An 11,211-nucleotide genomic window follows, 5' to 3' on the forward strand; every position below is an offset into this window, starting at 1 on the left:
TGTCCATTTTGAAGTGCAAACACCAGTACTATATAAAGCATTTTGATATAATCTTACCAATCTACAAGTATAAATGTTCCTAACCCTACTCACTAGTCTCTATTTACACCTCCAATATGATATTATTGCTTTTGTTTTACGGCTTCATTTTGAGAGCTGTTGTTGAATTATCTGCCCATTATGAACAGGAACACTTTTTGAGTCATTATTTTTCAGGATGCAGTAGATGTGGTTTATATTTCTTATAGTTAGTTATGCAATTTTAGATTTGTTTTTTAAAATGTTTTTTCTAGTTATTTTAGCCCATTATTTTTTTCATTACATTGTGTATGCCATGGGATTTTTTTCACTTCTGTACTTGTCATTGAGTCAATCCTTAAGTCAGTCAAAGTTGTTATCGCTATAAGTTGTGTGCACAAACACATCTTTAGCTTGCATCTGGAAAGATCTCATTTTGATGTCTATCAACTAATTCTTACTCTGTTTAATTTTTTTCTTTTACTGATACAATAATAGTGATATTTTCCATAAGAAAAGTGTTCTTTCTTTGAATGAATGATGAGATGGTATGTAAAACATAACCAAAAGCTTCACAAAAGATTGAGAATTATATCTAGAAGAAGTCTTAGATGCCTACAGCAAAGTATGAAATTAATTAAAAGGACTGCAATGAAAAATACCTGCTTGCTTATGTGGCCACCTGTCTGAACAGAGAGGGGCCAAATATTGTTTGACTTTAAAGTTGTCATCTTTCTTTGGCACAAGCTTAATATTGAGCCAGTATAAGCAGCTGAGTATTTCTTATAACTAAGCCTCCATGAGATGTAGAAATGAGTGTGGATTAATCTCACTGGACTTCAGATGTCTGCTGTACAGATTTTTTTTATCCAAGCTAATCACTCTGTGTTTCAAGAGGAAAATAAAAAAGTTTGGAAAACAGTTTTCCAACTTAGTTCAGAAGTCTACGTCAGGGTGAGATGTTCTTCTTTTATATTCAATAATGAAGAGTCTGGATGATTCTGTCATACACAGGCATCTACATCTGGTTATGAGCTATCCATCTCTAGCTGCTACATTGCCTAAAATCATTGAAAGCTCTGATGTAATACCCATATTCTAAGTATGTTTACCAAGGGGTAATGACAATGTTTATTTAAAGAAGATAATTTTATCATATCTATATTTGATATTAGCTCATAATCTAGAGGATTACACTCACAGAAGTATGCAAAGTTGTTTCAGTCCCATCCTCAGCCTGATAGACACCATATCTCTTCATTTTCCCTCAAAATGAAGGGAGCTGAGAAAATAGTGATTTCCTCCAGACTCAGACTTCTTGAACATTATTTTGGATTTTGATAGGGTCATGTATTTCCTCTCTGTTCCCCAATTCCTGACAGTCAAGAAACTGGACATATGAATATATCCTCTGTGATATAAAATGGCAATGATACATGATGCCTAGTAAATGCAAGTCTCCAACTTGAAAGGAACTCAAAAAAGTAATTAGAGCTAAACAAAGGAAAAATTTTGTCAATCAAACAGATAAAAACGCACACACAAATCCAATTCACCATAGTTCCAAACTTAATTGTGCAAGCTGTTAAAACACTGGCAAAATATTGGTAAACTAAACTCAGTTTTACTTTTTATAGCCTCTGCTTTGCTGTGCACATGCTTGTTAGTTCATTTACATAGAAATGAGTCTCAGAGACATAAAGCTTTTCATTTTCACTGAATACAACTTACAAGCATTATGCATGTTAAATTGGAAAGAGAAAGACTTCTGAAAAAAAAGAAAGTTTTATAGCTCTGTGATATATTGAAACAGAATTTCAATTAAATCTGAAAAATTATGTGTGTTTGTAGGACGAGGATTGTGTGTTTCTGCTGTAGCTAAAATGGCACTTTATTGAAATGGTAGTGTTTCTATACTGTGATTTGCAGAGTCCATGAAGTTACTACATTATTGAAAATCTAGAGATGCAAGCCTAGCTTCTGTTTAAGGAATGAGTTCTATGGAGAAGACATGCTCACATATATTGTCCTCAAGAAAACATCCCAAAACATTTTAATCTTCTTTAGGAAGAATTAAGTGACTCCTCTGTGAGAGGGAAAACAGCCAGTAGAGTGGAGGGTGTCCTCATATCCTTCTCCAGTAAGGCTGTTCTGACTAATGGAATCCACCAGCAAAGCAGAACAGAGTAGAATCAGAATCAGATATGAGTTTGGGTTGGAAGGCACCTTTAAAGATTATCTAGTTCAGCCCCCCTGCAGTAAGCAGGGATGTCTTCAACTGGCTCAGATTGCTCTGAACTCAGGCCAACCCGACCCTGAATGTTTCCAAGGATGGGACATCTACCACCTCTCTGGGCAACCTGTGCCTGTATCTCACCAATCTTATTGGAAAAAACTTCTTTCTTATATCTGATATGTAAATTCTAACCTCAATCTATCCTCTTTTAGTTTAAAACCATTACCCCTTGCTTTATTGCAGTAGGTCCTGCTAAAAAGTTTGTCCCTGTCTTTTCTATGGGCCCCCTTTAGGCACTGGAAGGCTGCAGTGATGTCACCCCAGAGCCTTCTCTTCTCCAGGCTGAACAACACTGATTGTCTCAGCCTTTTTTCGTTGGAGAGATGTTCTATCCCTCTGATCATCTTTGTGGCCCTCCTGTGGACTCACTCCAACAGGTCAATGTCCTTCCCATGCTGCAAACCTCAGAACTGGCTGCACTACTTCAGATGGGGGTCTCATCAGAGAGGGGCAGAATCCCTTCTCTCGGCCTGCTGGCCACACTTCTTTGGATGCAGCCCAGAACACAGTTGGCTTTCTGGGCTGCAAGTGCACATTGCCATCTCATGACCAACCTCTCATCCACCAGTACACCCAAATCCTTCTTGCAGAGCTGCTCTCAATCTGTTCATCCCCCAGCCTGTACAGAAAACAGTCTATTCAAACATTTGTTCATTTTGCCATGCCTTCTTTCAATGCTATGACATTATATTTTATCCCAAACAATAAATATGTTTCAAATGTAATGTAATGTCTAAATCTAAGCAAAAGTTTCTACAGAGGAAGTTTATATAGAACAAACGCTAACTGAAGTAAGTGTAAAGAAAACATTAACTGCTGATGGGAATGATACTAAACCATTACCACATAGGAAAATAATGATGGATCAATGCCAGTAAAAACCTCCATATGAACATAAAGAAAATTTGAGACAGCTCAGCCCAGAAACCACTTAATTTTATATTTCTAATTTTCACAATTAGCAGGCATGCTCATTGTGTTATTGAAATGAGAAAAAATATACTTAAAACTTGAGATTTCCAAGGCCAAGTGAGTCATAAGTTATTATAGTCAAGAAATGTATATATATTTCTATTAACAATCTAGGCTCACTAGTAGCTTAAATTGTGATTTAAGCTAATATGAACATTTATACACTGTTCTATTAAAGCTAAAAGAATTCCTTCTTTGGGGAATTGCCTTATTCAGCTCTTACAGAACAAGTTTAGTAGATGGCTGCTTGTTTTGCAGATCTCAAAATCCAATAAGCATTTATTTTTTGCCTTTCTTCTCTTTTTTTTCACCCCTTTTCAGCAAAACAATTTAAGTCTCCTAATCACTTTCAGCACTAAATACATTGGCAGAAGTTCTCTGAAGTAAAAACAATGTTCAGTTTATTCAGTTCATTCTTCTGAATGTTGAAATACTCAAAATCAAATATGTCTAGTGGGACTTTTTATGAGAGATATACACCAGAATAACAATTGTTTTAATAGATTTGTGTCACCAAGTAAGTTCAAATCTCTGGCTTGAGGCTATAAAACACCTCCAGACTATCTCAATTTAGCACCTATTAGTTCAGTTATTGAATTACTTGGCAGAGCACTAGAGGTCTCACATTTCACCCAAAAATGTATTCTAATTGAAACTAATATTTACATCAAAAACTTTGGTTTCAACGAACTGGCATATTCTTAATGAAAGCGGGGGGGGGGGGGGGGCGTAAGGAAACAGAAAATTGTCGAACAGATGCAGTCACAACCAGGACTCCAAACAGAGTGACACAGTTTGTCCACTGGATAGAATATTAGTCAAGCAAGACTTACAGCAGTCTGACTGGCAAAAGACCAGTATTCATGGGACTCCATCCCAGGCTGACTATTTCTTTGACTCTATCAGAAAAACAGAAGTAGCTCTGCAGCATTTAACATCCTGCTTTGCTGAGGCTGCTGAGCTTTTTGGGCTGGAAGTCAGCTTGAAGAAGACAGAAGTTTTCTATCAACCTGCACCTCAGGAATTCTTCCATCATCCCCATATCACCATTGGTGAATCAGAGCTCAGATCAGTCCAGCAGTTTAATTACCTAGGTAACCTCATCTCCTCAGATGGTAAGATTGACGGGGAGATAGACAACAGGTTAGCAAAGGCATATAGAACTTTCAGAATACTTCATAAAAGAGTTTGACAAAATAAACACTTGAAGAAAAGTACAAAGATCAGTGTTTACAGAGCCATAGTGTTGTCTACTCTCTTATATGGGTCCAAATCATGGGTCATTTAGCGCCACCACCTGCGACTCCTAGAAGGCTTCCATCAACGCTGCCTCTGTACAATCCTAAACATCCACTGGTCAGACCATGTAACTAACACATCTGTTCTAGAACAGGCAGCAGTTACGAGTACTGAGGCCATGTTGCTGAGAACACAGCTGTGTTGGGCAGGACACATCTCCAGGATGGAGGACCACTGCCTCCCTAAGATCTTGCTTTATAGTGAACTTGCCACTGGCTGCCGCAAGAGAGGAGCCCCGAAGAGGAGATACAAGGACTCCCTGAAACAACATCTCAGCCTTGGCCATATTGATCTTCATCAGTGGTCTACTCTGGCCTCCAATTGGGAGGTCTGGAGACACACTATCTATAATGCTGCTGCTTCTTTTGAGAACGCACACAGGATCACTCTAGAGGAGAAAAGACAATGCAGAAAGAATCATGTCTTGCCAATACCATCCAAGGAGTCTTTCTGCTGTGCGTTTTGCAACCGGACTTGCCTATTGTGGGGGGAAGCGGTAGGTCTAGTGAGCCCCTGGAGGTTGAGCCTCTGGATGAGTATAACATATTAGATGGTATAAAGCCTTTCCCATGAGAACAGTGAGGCTAATTAATCATTCCCATGGACACAGCAGCCTTGAGTATTAGGGAGTTGGCTGGAAAGATGATAAGCAGTGCAAGGACAGGGCTGTTGACTGTGTCTCAGAGTGCAGGTGTTAATTCCTGAGTGTTTTTGTAAAAATATATTTACAGTAAGTGTGTGAGAAAGTTGGGGCTAGCAACCTCAATAAAGCTGCCTGCTGCACTTAAGCAGCAAACTCCCTTGTCTCAGGTCTCTCTGTGTGCGTGTATCTACTTTCTCTACTGACCAAACCTAACGATACGACAGATACCCCGTGACAGTCTATCTCGCATTGGCCTCTTTAGCCACCAGCGTGCTTGTAACAAATGTGGGTAGAGTCCTTCCCAAATCTTCGTTCGCAAAGCCTAGCCATGATGATGATCAGAAAAACAGTATTTCCTTTCAGTTATGGCGGAACTAAATGATTCTAACTTAAAATGATTCTATTATTCTATCATTTGTTGGAATCTGAGGGTAAGCATAATAATCAAAAACTTGGTTAAAGTAGAAAAATTGATAGAATACTAAAAATGCTATGCAAAATTCCATAAATGTGTGACAATAAAAGAGGAAGGAGGAAATTCAAAAAACATAGGAATGGCAGAAACTTCAGTATTTAATACGGTAAGTAAATAACAGTATTAACACAGCACAGACTTCCTACAGGCGACATATCAGAGTTAATTAGGAGGCAGTACTAACATTTTGTTATTAAGTCCCATGCTGTAGGCTAGAAAGAATCAAATATATTTTAGTAACCGAGTTTCACAGCCGCTAGAACCATTGCCATAATTGGATAGATGTAAAGATAATAAGTATTTATTATTATCTATACTTAGAAGGATGTTATATATCTGTATACTTGTATATGCCTTCAAATGTTATACACATGAATGTATACATATGTGTGAATATATATATGTGTGTGAATAGTTATTACTATTGTTACATATTGGGTTTGTACAGCAAGGTTTTTGGCTACTGGGATGGCTTCTGTGACAAGCTGCCAGAAGCTTTGCCTGCGTCTGACAGAGCCAGTGCCAGCCAGCTCCAGAGCAGATCCACCACTTGCCAAGGCCGAGCCCATCAGAGGTGGTGGCAGCACCTCTGAGATAAGGTATTCAGAAGGGGAAAAAAAAACAATTGCACAAAACCAGCAGACAGAGAAGAGAGGAGTGAGAATGTGTGACTCAGCTTAATGAGACTGGAGTGTTTGCTAAGGAGGATGAGTTATGAGGAAGGCCAAGCTCCTCCCTGTAAGCAATTGTAAATTCGAAATTAGGAGGCTCCAATTGAGGAAATACGGAGAAAGAAAAGATAACAGCTCTTTATTGAAGAATATATGTGTATAGGCAGCACAACAAAAGAACACAAAAAAAAACCCCAAACAACAATCCTGCACCCAAGGTTCCCACCAAAAAAAGTTCAGTACTTTTTGCCTTTCGGCACAATTCTAACCACGACCAGCAGGGGGCGCTGTTGGATCCCTGGAAGAGCAGAGCCTGCAGTTGCTCGGTGGTGGCCGGCAGGGGGCGCTGTTGGGCCCTGGGGTCGCCGTGTGGGGGCCCCGGTGCGCGGGAGAAGCCAAAATGGAGATCCCCGCGCACACTGAAACGGGAAGGAGAAAGGCGAAAGGGGCTCTTTGTATGGACTCACACTGTCAGTGTCTGGCTCTGGCTGGGATTCTCCCCCCCACTTTGTCAATGGGTATAAGCTACTGCCAACACCAGAATGGAGGAGAGAAGGAGGGGCCTCTTCCCTCGGCAGATGGCCCTGGCTTCTCTGATGAAAACCAAGGCAGGTCCAGGCCATGGGAGAATGGAGGCAAACCAGGGCCAAAGGTAGCCAGATGACCCATCTGAAAACAAAATGAATCTTGGAGCCCCCTCCCCTCCACACACACACCCCTTCTCTGAGTCAGGGTAAAAGTGAAAAAAAAGCATGCCATTTCCCAAGGAGAAAAAATTTACCTCCCCCTCACAATCCTCTGAGGCCCATTAGTTTGGAATGTGGGGCTGCTGACTAGTTCTTTTGTGTGTTCGAATCCCCCTCCCTCGTTCAACACCTTTCTTTCACAGTGGTGCAGGGAAAAAAAATTCCAATCTGGGTTTTTTAGAACATGTAAACCTATGACATGTGAGAGGAACAACCCTGCTAACACCAAGCTCAGTGAAGAAGAAGGGGGAGAAGGTGCTCCAGTTGCCGGAGCTGAGATTCCCCTGCAGCCCATGGTGAAGACCATGGTGAGGCAGCTGTGTCCATGGAGGTCCACAGTGGAGCACAGATCCACCCGCAGCACATGCAGGACCCCAAGTCAGAGCAGTTGGATGCCTGAAAGAGGCTGTGACCCCATGGGAAGCCCACGCTGGAGCAGGGTCCTGGCAGGACCTATGGCCCTGTGGAGAGAGGAGTCCATGCTGCAGCAGTTTTGCTGGGAGGACTTGTGACCCTGAGCGGGACCCAAACTGAAAGAGTGTGTTCCTAAAGGACTGCATCCCATGTAAGGGACCCACACTGCAGCAGTTCATGAAGTACTGCAGCCTGTGGTAAGGTCTCATGTTGGTGAATTTCATGAAGGAATGTGGGAGAGATCCCATGCTGGAGCAGAGAAGAAAATGAGGAGGAAGAGTTGCAAAGACAACATGTGGCGAACTGATCCCCATTCCCCATCCCCCTATGCCACCTGCGGATGAGGGGAGGAGGATGTACAGATGTTGGGAGTGACACTGAGCCTGTAAAGAAAGGAAGGGTGGTGGAATGTGTTTAGAGATTTGGTTTTAGTTTTCATTATCCTACTCTGATTTTGATTAGTAATAAATTATTTTCCCTCAGTTGAGTCTGTTTTGCCTGTGACAGTAATTGGTGAGTGAGCTCTCCCTTTCCTTATCTCAATTCACAAGCCTTTCATAATTTTTTCTTTCCCTCTGTCCAGTTGAGGAGAGGAATGATGGAGCATCTTCATGGGCACCTGGTGTACAGCCCAGGTCAACCCACCACACTACGTAATTTGAATTTACAAAGATTTTGAGAAATCTGGCTACTCTGAAGGGAAAATATTTACAAGATCAGGAATGTATGAATTTTATCTTCACCCACACTTGGAAAAACACAAATATAATAATACGTATTAAAAGCTGCTTCTTTATTTGTATCTTTCTTTTTTTTTCATATAAAGCAAGCATATCCTGATGTTCCACAGATGATCAGGTTGTCTGAGAAAAAATTTCTCACAAGAGAAATGTACTATCTAATATAAAATACACTGATGGATAGACTGTCAACAGAAAGGATGCATTATCAAAGAAAGTAGGAAGCTTCTGTGGAAAAAGTTAACCTTGTATAAGAATCACATAACAACCAGGTGGAAAACTGTCAGCATTGACCATAAGTAAAGATACAGATGGATCCACCTGTACATTAAGACAGTAACAGGATTCATAAGACTGACAAACTCCACCTTTTCTTGACAAGGAAATATGGAGAATTGATTGATTTGATGCGTTAGATAGTTAGATAAGTATTTGTTTATTATCATTTAAGTGAATTATGATGTAATATCTGACAGAAGGACCGGTTGATCGTGTTTGTCTGGACCTAAGGAAAATAGGTCAGTGAACCAATAATGGGAGAAACAATTCTCTAATTTTGACTTCACAAGTACACAGACGTTGTTTTAATATTTTCAGGTTTGAGCCATTCTGAAATAGTGACAGGAACACTCTGATGCAGACTCTGCATTGCTTTGGATATAAGAAAACCTTAAAAATCCACAGTAGTTTTACTTCAAAAAGGTAAACTACATGCAAAATTATAGAGTCTGTTAAAAGGAAATTAAAAGGAATTGTTAAGAGGGTGAACTACTGTAGAAATACAGGACAGTAGATTTATTTCAAACCTCTCTTATACTTGTGTCAACAATGTATATTATCTAAGCTGAAAAATCTAAGAAGCCACATGAGCAGTTAAACAACAGTATAAAAAAGCATGATAGAAATAACAACTCTTTTTAATAAACCCAGAAGTTGCAACCAGGCCAGAGAAAGAAAATAGAATCAACTTGTCGTAGTTTGAAAAAGAGCCTCCCCCTGGAGCTGGAAGATACCTAGTTCCAGGGGTAGTGCTTTTGGTGCTGAGCCAATCAGAGCTTAGTGTGCCCCTGCGGAAATGACATATTCACAAAACTGGAAAAGAAGGTTTGTTGGCATAGTTGGAATTAGAGAGATACCAGGAAAGAGAGGGAGAGAGACTGGGGGCTCTTCCCCCCCCGGTCCTGGCCGGGGGGCCAGGAGCTGCACAGCAGCTGAGTTGAGCCCCCCCTGAGACTGGTGGTCGAGAGGAAACCCCAAAAATCGGGGAGACCCCTGGGCTGCAGTGTTTTTCCCCCTTCACTGCTAGTGGGGCAGCGGAGGAGTGTTAAAACAACTTTGTTTTAAACAGGGCTCCATCCAACAACAGGTAAATAAATGTGGCACATTGTTATGTTCCAATTATTGAGAGATGCTGCTACCTGAATTAAGGTGCAAATGAGATCAAATGCAAAAGTCAATAGTACATGTGAGGTAGAGAGAGATAGAAAGAAATAGAAAAGAGAGAAGGGGGGAGGAAAAGAAAGTGAGTCAGAGACAGATAAAAAGATATTAGAAAGATATCACCACCTGTGGGTCAAGAGGCATCCCATTGGTCCTGTTGGCAGTGGGGGTCCTGAGGTCATTCAAAACTTTTCACTATTTATACATTTTAGCAAAAAAAGGAATTCATGCTCATTGGCTACACAGTTCTCTTATTCAATTGGGTAAATGATTCCCTCACTTCCAATCCTAATGAGTTCCATACTCAGTCTTTCTCTTCTTTGAGTCAGTGGGTTGTGTTTGATCTTTCCCTGCGGGAATCATCTTCCACCTAGTTGGAGTTGACCTCAGCAGTTGCTGGGCTGGCTTTCCTTGTGGATTCTTTGCAGTGATACATTCTTCTCCCCCTAGGCCTAAGATAAGAGACAATCTTTATCTTATCTCAAGTTCCATCAGGTGACTTAAATTTCAGTCCAAGTTTCAGGAATCCACAGAATTCAGGAGAAAGGGGGAGGGGGCACACTCTGGTGTTTGCAGATGCCATCTGTCCCCTAGCTTAGGGGGCTTCGACTCTGTTTGACAAGCAATATGTGTACAGTATTTGCCCCTCCACACAGTTTGCTACAGTGGGAACCCTTGTCTGGAGGCATTACTGGGATACCAGACCTCGCCAGGCCCAAAGTTAGCACCATTCTGTGCTTATCTCAGAGTAAAGTCCTTCTGTGATCTTAACATTGAGACAGGTAATTGTGATCTCCTTACACACATATACCAGTCAAATTGCCTAAAGTTATCATACATGTGGATGGATACTGATGCAGAAAAAATAAGTCCCGTAACTTGTAGAAAAATATTTGCTGAAGTCCTGAACAAGAATGTATACAAAATGACTAGGTTTGTGTTGCTTATTTATACAACCAAAATACTTTTATACTTATGTATAAAATATTTATACAACCAATATTAAGAACCACTTATAGACACTAATTTATCATCAAATTAATCAAATTCAGAGGAAAGGTAATTTCATGGATTCATAATTTATTTAGAAGTAGAAAAAGATAGAAGTATGTAGGTAATGTTTACACAAAGAGTTACTGGATTTGCAGTTAGTTTCACAGAAATCAATGCTCAGACATCTATGGCTCAAAATATTAATTAGAAAAAGTTAGTAAAAGCAAAAACTGACTATAAAAAGTTGAAGAAGAATCTGACAATACTGAATAACCAGATAACAAAACAACATTAAAAGTACTAGATAATATTAACAGTATCTTTTGTGCCCTTACAACTTCCTGTCTTCTTCATTCTTTGTTGTTATTTAGGAGTTTTTCTCTCAGGACAAAAATGTTTTTTCAGGTTAAATATTTTTAATTAAACATTTAAAGGAAAGTGGAATAGTGGAAAGGTTTTCCAACAATATTAATTCTTTCTCACTTATTCTCTCTCTTTTGGGTT

The sequence above is a fragment of the Pipra filicauda genome, unplaced genomic scaffold, assembly GCF_003945595.2.
Source record: "Pipra filicauda isolate LSUMZ 115617 unplaced genomic scaffold, ASM394559v2 scaffold11_size5308982_pilon, whole genome shotgun sequence".
Lineage (NCBI taxonomy): Eukaryota > Metazoa > Chordata > Aves > Passeriformes > Pipridae > Pipra > Pipra filicauda.